This window comes from Erythrolamprus reginae, chromosome 1 (assembly GCF_031021105.1).
Source record: "Erythrolamprus reginae isolate rEryReg1 chromosome 1, rEryReg1.hap1, whole genome shotgun sequence".
Lineage (NCBI taxonomy): Eukaryota > Metazoa > Chordata > Lepidosauria > Squamata > Dipsadidae > Erythrolamprus > Erythrolamprus reginae.
The window spans coordinates 101,123,614-101,145,790 of NC_091950.1; the positions used below are offsets into that span (position 1 = coordinate 101,123,614).

The window sequence follows — 22,177 nt, forward strand, 5'->3', positions numbered from 1 at the left end:
GCAATATTTTCAAAACTGCTATGCTATGGTGTTGCCTTCTTTCTAGATGTGAAAAACAATGACTGTCACATAGCTGGTTTTATGCCTAAGGCAGAACTAGTATCCTATTTTCTAGACTGATGCTTTAAACTGCTACAACAAACTGGCTGACAATCATAAAAGTACTTCCAAAATAATCAGAAAACAGGATATTTAGAGGACAGTTCAGTGAATTATTGGCCAGCACCGATAATTCAAAACAAGTGACATTTCATTTATTGTTATTGTTGTTGTTGTTATTGTTAATGTTATTATTATTATTAATATAAAATAGAATTTTTATTGGGGTTCCTGTACAACATACTTATGCTGGTATTGAGATAGACTGCAACCCATATTTACTGTGAGGTGTCATGAAGCTGAAGGATGAAGGTGTCCTAGGGGTCTGTTCTAGATGATAGTAAGTATGTTCATTGTTGCTTCCCACAGGAGGAGGGGGATGTGAGATAGGCTACCTTGGGAACCAGATGATGCAGTTAGGGACAAGTCATTGTATGATGCTAAGATGTCTGACTGCCTTCGCAGTGTTTATTGCTTTTCATACAGTTTTCCAAGTACTGTAGTAATAGCAGAAAAGGGCAACAGCATTTTCATTAGTGAATTCTCCCCACAAATCCTTAAGAACATTGTGTTAATACAACCCAGATGAGATCACATACCAACCAGGGATAATGTCCTAAATCATCCTGGCTGTGTGAACTGGGCGAGCTCATGTAGACATGAGAGGCACATTTGAAGTAGGCAGTTTGCTGCACACAACCTCCACGTGGCCTCCATCTCTATATTTTGCAAGCATTCTTCCAATGTGAGAACTGACATAACCCTCTATTTTAGTGCATATAGAATTCTTGCTGAGATCAACATATAGAATATAATAAGAAAGTTCCATTTTTTTCAAGCTCTTTGTCCAATGGCTCTAACAGAAAAGCTCATGGTTTAGTTTTATATTTGTTTTAAAAAATAAATTAAAGCATAAATCTAGCCTCAAAATGGCTTTGTCACAAGTCCATCAAATATGATTAAAAAGTGCCTGCTTCACAATTACATTTTAAACAGACATTTCCAACATCTTTCCACATCTTTACCAGCATTAAGCACCAACAATATATAATTTTATGATAATTTTCTTTCAATCCATTTGTCATATTTTCCCAAGCATTATATTGTACCAAAATATTTTTATGCCTATTGAATGTTTAACACATTCATTTTCCAGATTCAGTTTCAACATTTTATAAAACTTGGCAATAATGTGTTCATTGTTAGTACACAATAGACTTTCAATATCATTATTTACAGATTCAAAGGATTTTCTTCTTTAAATTAAATCTTTCTTTCAAATGTAAATATGTGAACCGGTGACAAACATGTCAAATGATCCCAAATAATCCCTTGAGATTAAGTTCACCTTGAATAAAATATTACTTCACCATAACTCCACCAATTTGGTCACAGTATTTCTTTTCTAAAAAGAAAAGCTTCCTGATACCAAAGAGATATCTTAACTTGTGGAGATACATAGGCCAGCTTTTCTTTTATGAATAAGGGTAACTACATTTGTCAGGTTAGATACTGTGCCAATGCAAAAGGTGGAATTATGATTATCTTTACAATAATATGATATTACTGTATTATTACAAATATAAATAACATTTTAAATGTTTAATTATTAAAGTATATAATATTTTATCACCTGTATATATTTCAATATAGTTATTAGCCCTCACTTATTCACTTGATAATTTAAGTCTAAACATTTTTTTACCGGATAATGCACAATTATTTAATTAGGGACAAAATCCTATAAATACTTTCAAATCTCTTTCTTAAAGTGGGAAATTTGTAGAATAGAGCAGAGTAGAGTGGAGTGGAGTGAAATGGAGCGGAACAGAACAGAACAGAATAACAGAGTCGGAAAGGATCTTTGAAACTCTATAACATTTCAGAGAAATTGTTGTCCAACGTCTTCTTACAAACTTCCAGTGTTGGAGCATTCGCAACTTCCTGAGGCAAATTGATCAATTGTTCTATCTGTCAGCAAATTTCTCCTTAGTTCTAAGTTGCTTCTCTCCTTGATTAGTTTCCATTCATTGCTTGCCTAAATGTAGAACCTTGCTTTTTTCTACCACTGAATTTCATTTTGTTAAATAGCATCCAACGTTTAAGTCTGTCAATATCCTTCTGCATCGTATCTTAAGCCTATCTTCTGGAATCCTGCCAGCTTGGTGTCATCTACAAATTTGATAGGTTCCCATCTATCCCCTCATCCAAATAATTAATGAAGACATTGAAGAGTACTCGACCTAAAACAGAGCCTTCGGGTACACCACTGCATACTTCCTTCCATATAGATGCAGTTCCATTGAAGAATATCAGACTGGCTGGGGAATTTAAACCATTTTTTCAGTCACAGTCATAGATAGCACTTATCTGTTTATATAATAATAAAATTCCCATAGCTGCTTCAATTGGCCAAAAGAGTGCACCACATAGCAATATTTTTTGTACAAGGTCCCTCAAATCTACTTACTTAAAGAATGTGTACAAATCTGTAATCCATTTCTTTTTGGAATTGAAACTGCAAAGATCATTATAGAGGTTATTCTCATAAACTTGTGTCCACTGCAGTAAAGCCAGGATTGGCCAAATTTATATGATTGTGGTTTCTGATGCTCTCTGACAGTTTCCCACAAACAAAATTAATGGGGAAGCCACCAAGAAGTCAGAAATTGTTCCTGATCTCACAATTTATTTATATTTGCCCTTTCATTATTCCACTTCTTTGTTTAAATGAGGAAATATCTGTGAAAATTTCATGAGTAGTTACTCTATATGGTACCAAACTTCTTAGACACATATTCCCTGCTCTAACTGCTCTTTTGCTTGTCTGTGGTCATTCTGCTTCTGTGTTAGATAAGGAAATATCTCTGAAAAGCTGACCCAATAGGTCATGGATTGTCTAGTAACTATTAAAACTAGAGCTCAGCCAAGTGTGGAGAATATTATTTAAGTTTCTTTTTATTTTCAACGGCATAATAGCTAGCAACCAGAGCTACAATTGCTACTGAAAAAAAAACACAAAGGTTTTACAGTATGTGCAAAATATCCTCAGTTGGAGTTACTTTCCAGGACATTAACTGTCTTCTGAAAGACAAATCCAATTTGATGTGTCCTCTGAGTCTTGTTATTTTTGATCCAGTGTAACCCTAATTGCAGATATCCATTCACAAGGACCATGCTGTCTTTCCTAATCTTAACACAAAGGAGAAATAGTGTTTGGGAAAGAAAGCACATTGTTAATTACTTTTTCCAACAGTTTCAGCAGGAAGAATGCATATGCTTAGGTTAAAATGGTTAACCCTAACTGAACAGAATGTATTCATTTACTGATGGATGCCATTATCAGTCTCAGAAGTCTCTGCAATAATAGAAATTGGGAGGACTTAATTTAGCATTTCTGCTCTTACTTTACTAACCAAAATCATGACAACTCAAAAGTATAGTTCTTCTCAACAAGCTCTGAACTGTTAAATTCCACAATGTTTATATTTGTCAGACACGTGATTATGTCAGCTGCCAGGTGCTATCATTGAAAATTTGGGGGTGAACCTGAAGAAAGTCACAAATCAGTCCTGATTTTTTGCCTGCCTGTGGTCATTCTGCTTCTATGTTAGATAAGGAAATATCTCCATTCCAATGACACCATCAGTAATATTTTGTTTTCTTCTGAAAAAAGATGCCACTTTCACTTGGGCCAGTGACACTATTGGTCCTAATAATAACATATAAATAAATTCATTCTAAAATAAGGTGAAGCTGAAGGGTGTACTTTTATTTCTGGACCATTTTAATTTTCAATGAGACTACATACTGTTTATGATTGGTTACGTTTTATTTGAGGGCAATACACACACACACACACACACACACACACACATTTTCTGACAGTTAGAACAATTAATCAGTGGAACAGCTTGCCTCCACAAGTTGTGAATGTTCCAACACTGGAGGTTTTTAAGAAGATGTTGGATAATCATCTGTCTGAAGTAGTATATGGTTTCCTGCCTAAGCAGGGGGTTGGACTAGAAGACCTCCAAGGTCCCTTCCAACTCTGTTGTTGTTGTTGTTGTTGCTGTTGTTGTTGTTGTTGTTGTTATTATTATTATTATTATTATTATTATTATTATTATATAAAAGCAAAAACCTGTCACACATTAATCATGAAATCTTGAGAACTGTGAAGCCTACAAACTTGAAATTTGCCATGTGTGTTTCTTTTGCCTTCTAGAGGCTCACTAAGAAAGGATTTTTCAAAATGACCATCAGAGTATGAGTATTTATTATATAATTATTAACAAGCTCTGATGCTAAGGAGTTCTACTCTCCACCTGAAAATAAATCTGTTCCAAATGCAAAACACAAGCAGAGGAGTTTCAGTTTTGCTTTTGTTTTCAAACAGCAAGCAGCTTTACTACAGAACAGCTGAGCTAATCCTTCCTGTCTTCTTCTTGGTCTCACAGCAAATACCGTTTGAGTTTCCAAATACCTCTCAAATTTTTCACACACTAACAGGACATAAGCAAAATGAATACCAATAGATGCTGGTAGACAGAGATAGATTTCCCCCCCTTATTTTCTTCCTCAGTTCAGACAAATGCACAACCGGCGGCTTAAACCGCCAGCTAAAATTGCCCCCCAGAGCAAGGGGACGCTGCCGGCAGCTCTGTACAGCCCCGTATTTCCGGGTTCGTTAGAACCCGGAAATTTGGCTTCTGGCAGCACGCCAGGGTTGCGCGCCACCTGCTGGTCGCAGGGGGAGGTCCTAGATCACCCTATTTAAGGGCGATCTGAATAGGACCTCCTCCTTGGGTTTTCGGCTGCTGAGCGAACACCCATCCACCCTCCACTATTAGCAGTGTGTCCTAAGGAGGTCGCTTCGGGGCCGAATAGGAATTTTTTGAGGCCTCCCCTTTAGAGGCAGCCATTTTTTTGCCTATTCCACACTGACGGTGTGGACTGGATTGGTTAAGGGGTGCGGCGCACTTAGATGTCAGTATAGGCCTCCCTTTGGTCACTGGGGTTTGGCAGGTTAGGGGCAGAAATGGGCAATTAGAAGTGACTGCGCATGCTCCTTTGGGCATCCTTTAAAGGGTGATGGACCGCCTCTCTCCAGGAACGTTGGGGCAGGTTGGAGCAACTTCGGGGATTGGAGAGAGGATGTCCATGGGAATCACCGGATCCAATTTCCCACGGGGATTGGAGGGTAAACTCCTCCCACATGGCAAAGGGGCGTGGCTTGGATCCAGGTGAAGGTGGCTCCCTATACCTGGTTCAGCAAGGAGTTTTTGCCCAATGTTGCCAAGGAAGTTTTTGGTAGGAATTTCTGCCCTGTTAGTTTTGGCCTCTGCAGGTCCTTAGTTATGTTTGAATTTAAATATTTAAATTTACGTATTTAAATTTATTTAAATTTATGTTAATTTAATAAAATGACCCTTATTTAATCCACAATATGTCTCAACGTCTTTACTCCGCTTCTGGGGCAAATCTGTTCCTTCTACTGTAATACCAGTTAAAGGGAAAAGAGGCAAAAAACACAGGAAAAGATTGTGATTAGGAAAACAAAAGTAAGGGAAGCTGCCTTTTTCTCCCATGGCCAGTTCTATGTGGCCTGGTCATCCTCCAGCCAGAGAGCAAAATCAGGAATGTTGTTTACACGAAGATCCTCAGCAATTCATCTCAAGGATGAATTGAAAGTCTATGCTATGCAAATAATGTCTGCATCTTAGCTTACCACCTCTAACATAACGCAGTCCCTTTTTTAACTACTCATTAATTTTCAAGCTTTAATTTTCAATTTATCAAGCCCCAGCACATAGTTTCGTAGCAAAGCATGGGTATTTGGCTAATATGGCAATATTCTCAGATATTCAGCAGCAATTACCAATTATTTTTTTCTGAATTTTTAAAAAGGTTATGTGGTTAAAAGAGATTTAGTGTCATAGTATTTGTTCTACCACTACCGTTAACAACAACAATAAAATAGTTCTGGTAGCTAATTCTGATTGATAGCTCATTTAGCAAGAGTAGTTTTCTATCTTATCAGAAGAGGAATAAGGAAACATTTTAATTTCAAAGAAATTTTTTCTTAGTCTTGCTAAAGTGGTGGTCAGGAAGACTAGTTGAGGCTCCATTTGTTTGGAAATTTTGTTTGGAAATTTTGAACATGCTGTCTGGTGCATTCACTAGAATTACACCAAGTTAAAAGTTGGCATAGTAATTATTCCATTGGGTGCTTTCAAGAAATGGCCAGAAAGGGAGCAAAGCTGCTTGATAAAATTGTAGGACCTAATTTTACTGGTTTGTATACTTACTTAGAAGAAGTATTGGGCTCTCCCCGGTACAACTGGGATCGCCGTTCTTGTAGTGGAAATGGAGCTGCATGGATAGCTCCATCACCAGCAGCTGTGTACGCACGCAACTGGTAAGATTTTAATGAAAATCAGAGAAAATTGAAAGAAATTGATGATACATATCCAGTAGCTGGATCTCACTGCAGTGCCTAGAGTGGCAGAGCTGCATCCAGAATGGGGAGGGGGGCAGCCAGACACGCGCCTGAGAGCCCAGCCAGAAACAGAAGCGGACCTGTTCCCTGCACTGCAGAAGAGGGCAAAGGAGCAAGCAAGTGGTGGTGGCCTCTTTCCAGAGGTAGGGAAAAAAGAGACCAGGCAGCAGGGGACATGGAGGGGAACCAAAAGGAGCATGGGCTGGGCAGCCGGAACAAGCAGCGGGGAATCTTTTGCATTGGAGGGGTGACCTCTTATTTGTGCAGGCAGGAGGTGGGGGGAGGAAAAGGCTCTTCTGCTCCCCTCTCACCCTTCGAGCAGCAGCAGCAGCAGCCATTTTTCACCGATTTTCAGCTTTTTTTTTTTGCTATAATAATAATAATAATAAAATTGAACGGGTCCAAAGACAGGCTACAAGAATGGTGGAAGGTCTGAAGTATAAAACGTATCAGGAAAGACTTAATGAACTCAATCTGTATAGTCTGGAAGACAGAAGGAAAAGGGGGGACATGATCGAAACATTTAAATATGTTAAAGGGTTAAATAAGGTTCAGGAGGGAAGTGGTTTTAACAGGAAAGTGAACACAAGAACATGGGGGCACAATCTGAAGTTAGTTGGGGGAAAGATCAAAAGCAACGTGAGAAAATATTATTTTACTGAAAGAGTAGTAGATCCTTGGAACAAACTTCCAGCAGACGTGGTTGGTAAATCCACAGTAACCGAATTTAAACATGCCTGGGATAAACATATATCCATTGTAAGATAAAATACAGGAAATAGTAAAAGGGCAGACTAGATGGACCATGGGGTCTTTTTCTGCCGTCAGTCTTCTATGTTTCTATGTTTCTATAATAATAATAATAATAAAAATTATTGTCATTGTCAAAACAATGAATTGTCATTGGCAACGGAAGTCGTGTGACACCCATAGACTAGTCCCACCATGCATAAAATTAGAATAGGTAAGTTTAAAAATAGAATAAAAAATAGAATAAAATGTCCCACCCACTACAAATCCCCCACCCTAAACCACTCATAGGTCTACATCACAAACCAAGTAATATTGTCCAACAGTTCACTGATGGTGACCCTTTAGTTCGTTGTTAAGTGCGAGTATAGCTCACGCATGCAGAGAAGCAAACAAATGCCAAAAATTGGCAAAATTTCACACATGTGCATGTCCTCACATTAGATTCGGCTTCTTCTCATGCCCAAAAGCCAAATCTCAGGCCAGGAGCGTGCATGCACACTTTGAGTGTGTGCACAAGCATTAACGGCACATTCTGGTAGCGCCGGCAAATACAGCCCCGGACTGCTTAGGAGTTAATATCATTGAATGTACTTATTTAATTATCAAATTTATATGGTTGCCATCTCATACAAGGTGACTCTGGGTGATGTACAATATAACCAACAGTTAAAACATATCACAAAAATCACTTAAAGCAACTTAAACATAAATAAGAATAAAATTGTGAGAGGATTAAAAATGAAAATGCTATACATGATGGCTGCCAGAGGATCCTTGGGTCTATTGGGGGGGGGGATACTGAGTGTGTTCTGGAAAGCTATAAGGGGTGTAATAAATGATATTCCAAAGCACAGTGCCATGGCAGAAAAGGGTTGTTTCCTAGGTCTCAACATATGGAGCTCTTTAGCAACATGCCTCTTTTGCTGCACCTGTTGAGATGGATACCCGTAATTGTGTAGAAATAACCTAGCCCAGTGATGGCGAACCTATGGCACAGATGCCAAAGGTGGCACGTAGAACCATATCTGCCAGCATGCGAGCCACTGCCCTAGCTCAGTTCCAGCATGTATATGTGCACTGGCCAGCTGATTTAGAGGCTCATAGAAGCTCTGGAAGGGCATTTTTGACTTTTGGAGGGCCTCCGGGGTGATATGGGAGGGCATCTTTGTCCTCCTCAGGCTCTAGGGTGTTGCGGTTAGCTCTGGCCCAGCTCCTGCCCCAAGGACTGTGGATGTGTGGGAGACATCCATATGCCGCAGGCCTGTTTTGTTCCCGGTGGAATCTGCTGATGAAGGCTCCTCTGACCAAGAAGACAGGAGTGACAGGGAGGAGGAGAGTGTGGCAGACAGCTCAGAAGGAGATCAATTATCTAGCTCCTCCTTGGATTCGGAACAAGAGTTAATGATACAGCCATGCAAGTGGAGAGCGATGCATAGGCAGCAACAACTGAGAGATTATTATCAAAGAAAATGAGGCCACCTGTGGTTGGGTGGAGCTGTGGTAATTAGTGAGGCAGCTATAAAGAGCAGCCTGTGGGTTTGGCCATTGTGGGGGTTTATCTGATCATTGTGTTTCGTGCCTGCCTTGCTGACTTCAACGTTTGCGGGCTGCTTTTTCCCTGCTTTGAAACCGAACCAGAGCCAAGTGTGTTTTCTTTTGTGCAAGAAGAAGGACTGTGAATTGCCTCACAGCTGCAAGCTAAGTATCTCAAAACTGATAAGGGACTTGTACAAATTACCAGTTTGTTTGGAGACAAGTGCTCTTTGCTATACAAAAAGAGTGCTTAGTTTATTTGCATTTTCAGTATAAAGAACATTGTTTTGAATTTTCAAATGTGTGTGTGTCTGAAATTTGTATCTGAATTTTCGGGAGGATTCTGCCAGAGAGCTCGACAGAACATAGGGAAGTCTTTGGAGCCTGGGGAGGGAGAAAAACGGGCCTACCAGACCCACCAGAAGTTGGGAAATGGGCTGTTTCTGGCCTACAGAGGCCTCTGGGGGGCAAGGGAGGCAACTTTTGCCCTCCCTCTCCGGCATTGAATTATGGATGTGGGCACTTGCACAGGCACGATAGTGTGTGTGCACACACTTTTGGAACCCGAGGGAAAAAAGATTCGCCATCACTGACCTAGCCCTATCTCTCAGATAATCTAGCCTATGCCTTGTAGAGCTTTAAAGGTCAAACCCAGTACCTTGAATTGGACCCAACTGTACAAACAACTGCTACCAGTGCTGCTCAAAAAACTTCTAGGAGGTACATATAACTTCCCATACAGCTGTATTTTGCACCAACTAAAGCTTCCAGAAATTCTTCAAGGGCAGCGCCATGTACAGCTGTTGCAGCAGAGCTAGAAATATCAGCCCAGGATTATCATGATGAATTTCATCGTAACAGCTTTTCAGAAAGATGTCAAGGAAAGTGCCAGATATACTTTTGAGTGGGGTGGAGGGAAGGCTAGAGATGGTTAAACAAGGCAGATTCTAACAGGGAGGGGGGGAAATCGTTCTTTATCTTAAATATATGCAGGACTTAACACATCTCCAGATAAGACAAGGACACAAAATTCCACAGGGAGGATAAAATCTTGAAGGTCCCTAAAAGCTGAAATTTTAAAGAGGAAAGAACAATACTAATATCATATGACTCAAAATATTATTTATTCATTTATTTGATAATTTATATTAATACACCATACTTACATTTAAAAAATAATAATTCCAGAGAAAGGAATTTGACTGCAGTATATGATTCACTGAAAGTCTACCTGACTTTGACAAATTAATTTAACAAATTAATTATGTCTCCTTTCTTTTTGCCTTATTGCAAATGCTACACTTCATTCCTGTGGCATATTGTCTAATGATTCTGGTGGTACAGCAATAATATTAATCCCCTTAGGTCCTTTCCTTACATAGGACATGAAATTATTGTGAGATGAGTTTAAAACAGTTTGTTTTCAATGCATTTGACAAATGTATCTTTTTCTTTTATGTATGCTGAGAGCATATGCACCAAGACAAATTCCTTGTGTGTCCAATCACATTTGGCCAATAAAATTCTATTCCTATTTTATCCTATCCTATCCTATCCTCTTCTATCCTCTTCTATCCTCTTCTATTCTATTCTATCCTATCCTAACCTATCCTATCCTATCCTAACCTATCCTATCCTATCCTAACCTATCCTATCCTCTCCTCTCCTATTCTATTCTATTCTATTCTATTCTATTTACAAATTATTTGGAGTGCTCAAGAGTTAGTTATACACAGAGGGAGAGAGAGACACAGAGACAGAGACACAGAGAGATTAACCCATCATTAGAAAATTCCTTAAAAATTGATGGCGAACCTATGGTACCGGTGCCGTCCTCCAGTCCAGCTCCCCATACATATTCACGCCTCCTGACGACCAGTTGATTTTCAGGTCTGCCATGCTTGCAGGAGATGTGTGCGCATGCGCAGAAGGGCATGGGAGGGCTACCTTTCTTCCCACTTTCTGTCACACATGCCTTCCCAGATCTCTGGAGATTCCCCCCCTGGTGCCATTTGGGCACTGGAGGCTTTTCTCCCTCCAAGCACCATTTGGTGATGGGAAGCTTCCCTCCCTCCAAACAACGTTTGGGGGTGGGAGGCTTCTCCCCCCTCCAAGCACCATTTAGAGATGGGAGACTTCCCCCCCCCTCCAAGTGTCATTTGGGGATGGGAGGTTTTTCCCCTCCCCACCATCATTTGGAAGACAGGAGCCTTTTTCTCCCTCCCAGCAGCACTTGGGGATGGGATGCTTTTTCCTCCTCCCAGCAAGTTTGGGGATGGGAGGCTTTCCCTCCTTCCAAGCACCGTTTGGGTACGGGAGGCTTCCTCCACTCCCAGTGCTGTTTTGGGATGCGAAGCAAAAATGGGGTCACATACACATGGGCGGGGGGGGGGTGTTTATGTGCACATGTGCAGTAGGCAGTGCATAAAGGAGTGGCATTGAATTATAGCTATGGGTAGCACAGGATTCTCTCCAATGACATAGGAGGTAGCAGGTATAATGGAAAACAGATGAAGTGGATTTACCAACCACTGAAAGTTTGTTCCAAGGATCTAGTACTCTTTCAGTAAAATTTGTGGTGTTCTATCCATTTACTAATAATCCTGCTTAGCATTCAAAACTTTCTAGCTATCTCAAAAGTGATATATCTTAAACAGAGTAACAACTTGCCTCCAGAAGTTGTGGATAGTGATGGGCAAACTTAACCTGCACAATTCAGGTCCCTACCAAATTTTGCGGTGTTCGGTATGCCGAACACAAACACGGAATTTTTTCAAACTTCGGGCAAAGTTCAGGGTCGTGTTCGGCGCTCGGAGCTATGATGTCACTGGCAGATTGCTAAGGACGCCAAGGTGATCACTTCTTGGATTCCATGGAATCCAGGAAGTGATCACCTTGGTGTCCTTAACAACCTGCTGGTGACATCAAAGCTCAGCCCCCGGAATCTCTTCGTGGGAGAGATTCCCCGTTCAGGTTTGAGTTCGGGTTTTGTTCGGGTTCGGCCCAATTTTGCGTAAAGTTTGTCCGAACTTGCCGAACCCGAACACCGTTGGGTTCACCCATCACTAGTTGTGGGTGCTGAAACATTGAGCCTCTGCGAGTCTCTGGAGAGGGGCGGCATACAAATCTAATAAATTAAATTAATTGGACTAGAAGGCCTGAAAAGTCCCTTCCAACTCTGTTATCTGGTTAGAATCACTGATATTTCATGGACACAATCTCAATATAAATTATATATTGAATAGTTAATTGACAGTATTATCAAATAATCTAATAAAGAAAAGATTTCCTTCAGAGAGTGGAAAAATTGGCAAAATGTGGAAAATAAAAAGGGTAAATCTTGGCATAAAAAGTTTCTTTTTTCCTATTAATGTAACAACCATAATTTTCTTTAAAAAAAGTAGGTTGAAAATTGGAAATTGAAGAGTAGATCCACTTTATTGCAGGCAACATTTGTTTCCATTAATCTTTTCAGGATGAGAATCTGAATAGTTGAGACCTACAGTAGTGTCACCAGATAGCTCTTCTTAACTGAGTTGAAAAAAATAAATATGGGGGAGGGACTTGAAACTATATATTATCCATCCAAGAATTGTAAAAGCATGTAAATGCAAATGCAAAAGTACTGATCTTATAAAAATCATAGAACATATGCTGCAGATAAGCTCCTGTGCCAGACAATTGGAAAATTTTGGAAGAAATACAAAGAAACTTCAGAAACGTAAAGGCCAGGCTAGTTAATTTAAGATCTGTTTTTCATATATATTGGTGGAAAGAATAATTAAATATAAAACTGTGATGCATAATCAATTAATCTTGTGTAGTAAAATCAACATGGATTTTACAGGGACAATCATTATATTATACATTTTAGAGATTGCTAACATATTTTTAAGATAGGTGTGATTTTGATTCTGATCAAGAACTTTATCTAAAGACTCAAGAAAGCAAAATGAGAAAAATGTGATATCTAATAAAACAAACATAGTTTTGTAATGTAGGTTGCTGGGGAGCTGAGCTGGTGTCCATTTTTGCTGATAATATCAATATCAAATTATTTGAGATTGTTAAACAAAACCAAAAGCAATGTAGAATTCGAAGTTGTCTCTCCTGTGAAATAGATTCAGCATAAGAAAAATCACCCATCTTTAAGCAACACATGTATACATAAACATAAACAGAAAATAATCCACAGAACATAACAATTGTATACAGTGGTACCTTAAGATACGAACTTAATTGGTGCCGGGGGGAGGTTCGTAAGACGAAAGGTTCGTAAGACGAAACATTGTTTCCCATAGGAAACAATGTAAAGTCAATTAATCCGTGCAACCAAAAAACCCCCCGCAAAAAAACGGCTTTCCGCGACTGCTGGGAAGCGGCGCGGCTGTTTTAAAAGGTGACAGCCGGCCTGGGGGGCTTCCCAGCACAGGGTTCGGGGGTGCTGGGAAGCCCCCCAGGCCGGCTGTCATCTTTTAAAAGAGCCGCGCCGCTTCCCAGCTGTCTCCTGAAGCCGAACGCGGAAGTTCGGCTTTGGTGTTTGGCGTTCGGAGACAGCTGGGAACCCAGCGGTCTCCCGAACGCCGAAACCGGAAGGGGCAAGGTGGGGGGGGGGAGAACGGGAGGCTCAGACTTCCGTCAGTCGCAGCGCTGGCTGTCAACTTTTCTTTTTAGCACTGGGGAGGCAAGTCAGCTCCTGCCCAGTTTTAAAAAGAAAAGTTGACAGCCAGCGCTGCGCGGAATGCTGAGCTTCCCGTTCTCTCTCCGCCCCCTCGCCCCTTCGCCCCCCTGTGTTCCTAGGAGAAGTGCTGGTGAGGAGCAGAAGGTCTGTCTTGCCTCAATCCCCAGCACTTCTCCTAGGAACACAGGGAGGCGAAGGGGCGAGGGGGGGGGGAGAGAGAACGGGAGGCTCAGGAAGGGAGCTCGGGAAGGAGCCCACGGTCAGTCGGCTGCGGGCGGGAGGAAGGCGATTGTTCCGCTGCCGCCAGCATGGCCTGGCTGGCAGCGGAAGATGTAACGGAGCCCACGGGGGATTCGCCTTCCTCCCACCCGCAGCCGACTGATCGTGGGCTCCTTCGCAACCTCGGAGAGCTTCCAGGGCATGAAAGCTCACGAAAACCAGGAAGCTCTCCGAGGTTGCGAAGGAGCCCACGATCAGTCGGCTGCAGGCGGGAGGAAAGCGAATGCCATGGGGCTGGGCTTGGCTCCCCCCTCGGCTCCCCCCCTTACCAGCCCCGCTGCGGAAGGCTCCATTCTGTTCCCTGAATGGAGACCGCCGGCCGCTCAATCGGGCCGGCAGGGAACAGAATGGAGCCTTCCGCGGCGGGGCTTGCAAGGGGGGGAGCTGAGGGGGGAGCCGAGCCCAGCCCCTTGGCATTTGCTTTCCTCCCGCCCGCAGTTGACTGATCGTGGGCTCCTTCGCAACCTCGGAGAGCTTCCTGGTTTTCGTGAGCTTTCATGCCCTGGAAGCTCTCCGAGGTTGCGAAGGAGCCCACGATCAGTCTCGGCTGCGGGCGGGAGGAAAGCGAATGTCACGGGGCTGGGCTCGGGAAGGGGCAGCGAAGTCGGTGCCGAGGCACCCTAAGCCCACCGGTGACCGCCAAAGGGTTGGCGAAGGGAGGGTGCTGCGGCGACCCGACCAAGCCTATGGATGCGCCTCCCGCCGCTCTGCCCAATCGCAAAGCCAAAGGAGGCACGGGAGGCGGTGAATGTCATGTCCTCTGGCCAGTCACGGGGGCTGGGCTGGGCGTTTTCCTGGAAGGAATGCCATCCACCACCGAGCTTTTCGTAATCTGTTTAAATTTCCTTCACTCCCCCAACATTCCCCGCCTTGCCTCGCTTGACTGGCCAGAGGACATGACATTCACCGCCACCCGTGCCTCCTTCGGCTTTGTGATTGGGCAGAGCGGCGGGAGGCGCGTCCAATCGCAAAGCCAAAGGAGGCACGGGAGGCGGTGAATGTCATGTCCTCTGGCCAGTCAAGCGAGGCAAGGCGGGGAATGTTGGGGGAGTGAAGGAAATTTAAACAGATTACGAAAAGCTCGGTGGTGGATGGCATTCCTTCCAGGAAAATACACAGCCCAGCCCCCGTGGAGGCGTTTTTCTAAAAGGAGTGCAATCACCACCACCGAGCTTTTCGTAATCTGTTTAAATTTCCTTCACTCCCCCAACATTCCCCGCCTTGCCTCGCTTGACTGGCCAGAGGACATGACATTCACCGCCTCCCGTGCCTCCTTCGGCTTTGTGATTGGGCAGAGCGGCGGGAGGCGCGTCCAATCGCAAAGCCAAAGGAGGCACGGGAGGCGGTGAATGTCATGTCCTCTGGCCAGTCAAGCGAGGCAAGGCGGGGAATGTTGGGGGAGTGAAGAAAATTTAAACAGATTACGAAAAGCTCGGTGGTGGATGGCATTCCTTCCAGGAAAATACACAGCCCAGCCCCCGTGGAGGCGTTTTTCTAAAAGGAGTGCAATCACCACCACCGAGCTTTTCGTAATCTGTTTAAATTTCCTTCACTCCCCCAACATTCCCCGCCTTGCCTCGCTTGACTGGCCAGAGGACATGACATTCACCGCCTCCCGTGCCTCCTTCGGCTTTGTGATTGGGCAGAGCGGCGGGAGGCGCGTCCAATCGCAAAGCCAAAGGAGGCACGGGAGGCGGTGAATGTCATGTCCTCTGGCCAGTCAAGCGAGGCAAGGCGGGGAATGTTGGGGGAGTGAAGGAAATTTAAACAGATTACGAAAAGCTTGGTGGTGGATGGCATTCCTTCCAGGAAAACGCTTGGGGGGGTGGGGCTGGGCTGGGCATTTTCCTTGGCGATCTTCCCTTGGCTTCCCTGGCCGCCTGGCGCTGCGATCTTCCGATGTTCCCTTGGCTTCCCTTGCCGCTTCCCTGGCCACTTCCCTGGCCGCCTGGCGCTGCGATCTTCTGATCGCAGCACCAGGCGGCCAGGGAAGCCAGGGAAGATCAGAAGATCGCCAAGGGAAGATTGGAAGATCGCAGCGCCAGGCGGCCAGGGAAGCCAAGGCGGCCAGGGAAGCCAAGTCGGGAGCAGCGGCAACGCTGCTCCGGTTGCCTGGTCCTCTCCTGCCTCCCACGCTGTTGTTCCCCGCTGCGTCAGGCGCCGCAAGCCCCGAATCAGACGCACCCTCGCTGCCGTGCCCAGCCGCTGCCCGCCCCGTCCTAGCCAGAGCATGAGCCGGCCCGCTCGGTCGCGCCTCCTCGCCCACGGCCCGCCCACCCGCCCAGGATGCAGACCTGCTGCCTCTCCCGTGCCCGCCGCCGGCCTGATCCTGCGCCTCCTGCTTTCCCCCCCAGCCAAAAATACAAAGGCGGTCTGCCGCCGCCCGCGGAGCAATGGGAAACTGAAGCTGCTGGCGGTTTCAGACTCCCTTTGCTCCATGCTGCTCCGCCCTGCCTGTCATGCGATGGCAGACCGTCTTTGTGTTTTTCGCTGAGGGGGGGAGCAGGAGGACCTTCCTGACTCCCTCCCCCAGCGTCGGACCTCCTGCCCTCCCTCCCAGCCAAAAACCCAAAGCGGCCTCCTGAACGTTTTCCGTCTTACGTACCTGCCGCTGCCGCCGAGAAGCCCCGCAGCCCAGCTGTCACATTTTAAAACAGCCGGGTGGCTTCCCAGCAGCCTCTCCAAGCCAAACGCCAAACCCGAACTTCCGGGTTTGGCTCCGGGAGGCAACTGGGAAGCCCCCTGGCTGTTTTAAAAGGTGACAGCCGGGCTGCGGGGCTTCCCAGCAGCCTCCGGAATGCCAAACCCGGAAGTTCGGGTTTGCTGTTCGTAACACGAAAAAAGTTCGTAAGAAGAGGCAAAATTTTTCTGAACCCCAGGTTCGTATCTCGGGTTGTTCGTAAGACGAGGGGTTCGTATCTTGAGGTACCACTGTATTTTATATATTTGCCTATTGTACAGTTTCACATTTAGATTGAATAGTGCTACAACAGTGAAAAATATTGTGCAGTTTCAATAGTATAAATGGTATTTAATACAGTATTTCCTTTTTTTATTGTCTACTTATTTCACTTGCACTTCATTGTGGCAAATTAATCTTTCAACAATTTTCTTTTTAATATGACCTTTGTTTCAATGTATGAACTTCTATTTGGGCATTGAGCACATGGCATAACAACATAAAGATTACCCTGCATCTTGAAATGTTAGATCATGAACCATTGTCATTTGTGATTTTCCACATAACAGAAGGTCAGTTGTTGGCAGAATGCTACTTTGAATTGCTTGCATGAAAAATTATTCCAAGAAGTGTCTTGGACATTAGGCTGTGCAGCTGTGAGGGTTTAGTTTAGAAGATTAAAGTAGCTGCGCTCAAACATTCGGAGTTAAAAGAGTAACTTCTCAGGTCCCAGATGGCTACAATCTTCATATAAAAAATTGCTTAAAATTGTTATAAAGTACTATCACCAATTACAATTTATAGAAATGTATGCAATTGGATTCATTTTGTTGTTATGAAGCAGCAGAAGTGAGTCATATTTCACCTATAGTGCAGGGATGGGTTCCACTTACCTTCACCAATGGTTAACATTGTGATGTTTTGCGCACATCCCCTAAGACGAATTCCCTTCCACACATGCACAGGAGGTAGTTTCAGCATGAAACACAGCTGAGGATCAGCTCAGCTATGCTTTGGGCAAAATAATAAAGGTCAATATTCACCCGGGGGCTGGCAAGAGGTCATTTTTTTCAAAACAGAGGATGTAGAGAAGCCATCCAAACATCAAAAACTTCACCGAAAATTCCAAAAGAAAGATGAAGTTGCGCACGGACTGGCACAGACAGAATTGGATCCGTAATGCCATCTTTATGTCACCAGCAGGTTGCTAATGGTTCAGACAGTGAAGGGCTACCAAAACATTTACTACCACACTGTGGGCGTGGCTTATGCAGGACGCCCTGCATTTTCTTTCAACATCTTTCAGTGCAAATTGGGTGTTCTGGGGTGGAGCTCCATTTTTGCTACCCCACTACATTCCCTCCTCCCCATCCGGGCAGTAGCCCACCCCTGGGTTGGGGCGATCTGGTCCAAACTGGGAGGAACCTACCCCTGCTACAATGAAACTCTTTGTAATGTACTGCACAGAGATATTAATAATAATAATTTAATAATTTATTAGATTTGTATGCCGTCCCTCTCCGTAGACTCGGAGCGGCTTAAGGTATTACTTTCCTTTATGGTTTTTGTACTTAGAATGGCAAAATACTGTGTTTCTAATACAACAGGTGACATTTCTTTCATTATTTCCAAACAGTGATACTGGTTAGGCAAATTGAATAGGAATTGAATGTTTGGTAAACATTTCAACCTTTTATAGGGTTATAGCTCAGATACGCACTGAATATAAACATTTTCAAATTCATCTGCTTGAATGCATTCATATCTTAACCTTCTGGAATTTCCATGCAAAAGACAGAATCCAGCTGTAATCTTTGAGAGCTGCTTCTAGCTGGTAAGACAACCTTGAATTAGATTAGAATATTATTTATATGTTGAATCAATCAATCTGTTTCTAAGGAAACCCACTCACCAGCAACCTAGGCTGGCGTACAAAGACTTAAAGCTGAGTTAAAACATCATAACAATAAAACACACTTCTGCTGGGAAAGAAAAACAAAATTAAATATATTGTAGCCACAAACTGTCTTAGACCGAAGCCTGTAAGTAGTCCAGGATAATAAAGGTCCTTCTGAGGCTGATTAAGGTTTTATGGAATTTGAGAAGATGCTACTGTATTCCAAAGGCACAAAGAAGGAACACTACCTATCTCTCCTAAAACAGTGATCCTCAACCTTTGTGCTTTAGTGGCCTGGCTGGTGGGGGAGAGGTGGTAACCAGGTTGCACAAGCAGTGGGCTGGGGTGTATGCACATGCAGACACAGCTCGATCACAAGTTGATCTGCACACATGGGCGTGTACTCCTGCTTGCCACATAAATTTATAAGACAGGTAAAGATTGTTGGAGTGACCTGGTTCTGCACATATCCAGGCCTATGCTATATTAGAATCTGCTTACCAGGTATTCATCTGGCTAGCGTCCTTAGTCTGGTCAGCTTCATCACATTATTTTATCCCCTGGTTTGGACTTTAAAAAAAACTTCATTCAAAGAGAGTAAAAATGAAAAAGTTTGCAAGCCAGTAAGAGCTGGGAACATCATTAGCACCTGGAAAGAAACATTCAGAGCCAATAGAGCAATGAAAAAAAACCGGCTGAGATTTAGGGCTTGGAAAACATTCTTCGCATAGAGTAACAATGAAAGAGCTTGCAAGCCAGTAAGAGCTGAGAACATTGTTAGCACCTAGTTAGAGTTGGAAAGAAACATTCAGAGCAAGTAAAGCAGTGGGGGGGGGAACCCTACAAAGAAAGGGTTTAGAAAACATTCTTTGCATAGAGTAACAATGAAAGAGCTTGCAAGCAGGTAAGAGCAGGGAACATTGTTAGCACTTGGTTAGCGTTGGAAAGAAACTTATTCGGAGCAAGTTAGAGCAATTAAAAAACCCTGGAAAAACTTAGGGCTTGGAAAACATTCTTTGCAGAGAGAAAAAATGAAAGAGCCTGCAAGGTAAGAGCTGGGAAGATGGTTAGCAGCTAATTAGGGCTGAAAAAAAGCTACATTCAGAGTATCCATACATCCAAATTAGGAGCCTCTTTTAGGGAGGAAAAGAGTGTGTCTTATACTTCGAAAGATACAGAGTATTTTACACATACAGATACACAGTAAACATACACAATTGTTCCAAAGGAGATGACAGGCTGGCAAACAACAGCATGACAATGAAGCACTGAAACAACTTACATCTTGTGACAATACCTTTATCATAATTAAACAACAATATCTGCTTATCCCAGGTCCTTTGGATTTAATAAGCCAAATCCAGTCTATGTGTTTGGCTGACTATGCACCCATCAACAATGGGTGCATACAAAAAGGACTCTGAGTTTTATTTGTCTTACATTCTTACTGGCAGCTTGACAGGTAGTATAATGATTCAAGTGCAAGACTCAGAGTTTGGGGACCCAGACTCTAGTGTTCTCTGCAGTGTGGAAACCAGCTAGGTAATGTTTGGCCAGTCGCTCTTTTCACAGTCCTGAAGTGAATGGATTCAAACTGCCACTATTAACGAATACAGAGAGAAGCTCACTCAAAATTGTCTGCAAAGTATGAAAGCCATGAGAAAATAAGCTCATGTCTGCTTATGAGTTCAGGAATAGTGGGACAGGCTAGTTCATGTTGAACTTCAACAACACTGTATTTCTCAGGAGTCCTAAAGGCATATTCCTTTATTTTTACTCCCAACTGTACTGCTAACTAAAGGTACTGGTTGAGTTTGGGGAAAGCCATTATATCCAGCTTATACATGAAATCCAGCTGCTCAGAATATGTTTGCTTTAGATACTTTTACTACATTAATATTCTATCTATTCACCAGGAGCTTCAAGTTGGTTTACAAAGTGAATCCTCCTTCATTTTTATCTCCAGGGCAACCATAAGAGACAAGTTGGACAAAGACAATGAATGCTTACTGTGTATATTAGTTTCCACAGGAAAAGCCTGAGGGAGTGACTTGTATATGTAAAATGGAATAGAAGAGAGATTTCTGAAGTTTTTCAATATTTGGATGTACTGTATATTTGGATGGATGGATGGATGGATATAAAGAAGAAAGGAAAGACGGACTATATTTTTTTTCTAAAAAGACTATTTTAAGATAGATATTTACCCAAATAATAAACTTGATTCCATTCTTTTTTATATTTTTACGTTTGTGCAAGAATCCCAAATTAATTTAATTATATTTTAATGTGTGACTTTTGCACCTGAACAGGAGTAATCATATTTCATTTGAGACTGAAAAATGATTCACAATTTCATGTTCAGATTGTTGACAAAAACAAAAAACAAAAAAGAGTGGTGTTTTGCCCCATTGTACTTGAATAAATTCTATTTAAGATTAACTTTACTTTTCTACAGTTGTTTTCTAGTTATTTCAGACTTTATTTCAATCTACAACTCAAAGGAAATCACTCACATGTCAACAATTCCTCGACATCTTAAACAAACTGCATATTTACTATAAAAAAATCTAGGTGTGTCAAGCATATGATATGATCTAGTTGCTGTAGAAGCTTCTTTGAGTATAGTTCTATATGTAAAGGGGACATATACAACTGCTTTGGAGTGACGATAACGGTATGATTGAAACCAGGAGTGGAGATATTCAGGGTAGAATATTTGTATTACTTTAATATATGTGCTGAAGTCCAGAAGCAGCCATGTTATGCTATTGCAAAAATAGAGTACTCTCAAACTCTTATAGGAGGTACAGTTCAATTGAAATGAAAGTGACTTGAATAATATAAGAATGAAGTCCAGCTTCAAGAAACTATGTCTCCTACCTGAAATACAGGTATTTTATGAGATCACTTATCTTTTGATCATGATGACTAGGATTGCTAGTAATTTTTTCAGTTAAGTCTAACGTTAATAACTTTATCAACTTCCTACAGTATATTCCAGCATCAAGCCATTAAACTGTTTAATCCCTATGGTTCAAATCCACGATGAACATTCTTATAAAAATGTCAAAGCCAGATATCTTTCATCTTCTCTATCTTTTGATGGTGACCATATATTCCTCACCTTTTAGCACATCCAGGTGTTTTCTTTTGTTTTGTTTTTAGCATTCTGTCTTTTGACCAACATCTGTAGAACAAAATCGGGTTGAATGGAGTAAAATGTGAATTTGAAATGTAAAAAGTACTAAAGGATGCTCCCTCTATTTCCACTATGTTCATAAGGCAATTGAAGTGCATAGAAAGTTTCTTATTTCTTGCCACTGAGGTCAGACTGAGTAGACTGAAGACAGTTGTTTGAAAAGGAAATACAGGCTGAGGAGGTTACAGAGAATAGACAGAAAGAAAATATCTGCAGAGAAGACAGTGCAGAAGGAGTAAAAGCAACCTTTTGTTGCCAAAGAACAAACATGTTGTAGTAGTAGTAATAGCTTCACAATAGAAGGAAGCTTCACAGCAGTAGTAGCTTCACAACAGAAGGTTTCTCCCTGTCTGATGTGTGAAATTGTGTGCCATCCACCAACTTTTGACTTGGAAGAAATTATCCTGGCGTGAAATGTGCTTCCCCCATTACTGATGGCCATCCAGCCTATAGTGCATCTGTTCTGACTCACTGTTGAATGATGTTGTTGTGCAGCACATGACAGGCAAAGTGGTGCATTGATTTTTCCGAGTCTATTGCTTTCCATCTTC

General features: G+C 42.6%; 1 long non-coding RNA gene across 1 annotated transcript in view; it reads right to left on the reverse strand.

Moving 5' to 3' along the window:
* Positions 1-463: 463 nt before the first annotated feature.
* The window catches only part of LOC139157783 (uncharacterized), a 32,585-nt gene continuing 10,871 nt past the window's right edge, over positions 464-22,177 (reverse strand). The window contains exon 3 of the long non-coding RNA XR_011557566.1: positions 464-494. This is a non-coding gene — a long non-coding RNA (uncharacterized lncRNA). The remainder of the gene's footprint in view (positions 495-22,177) is intronic.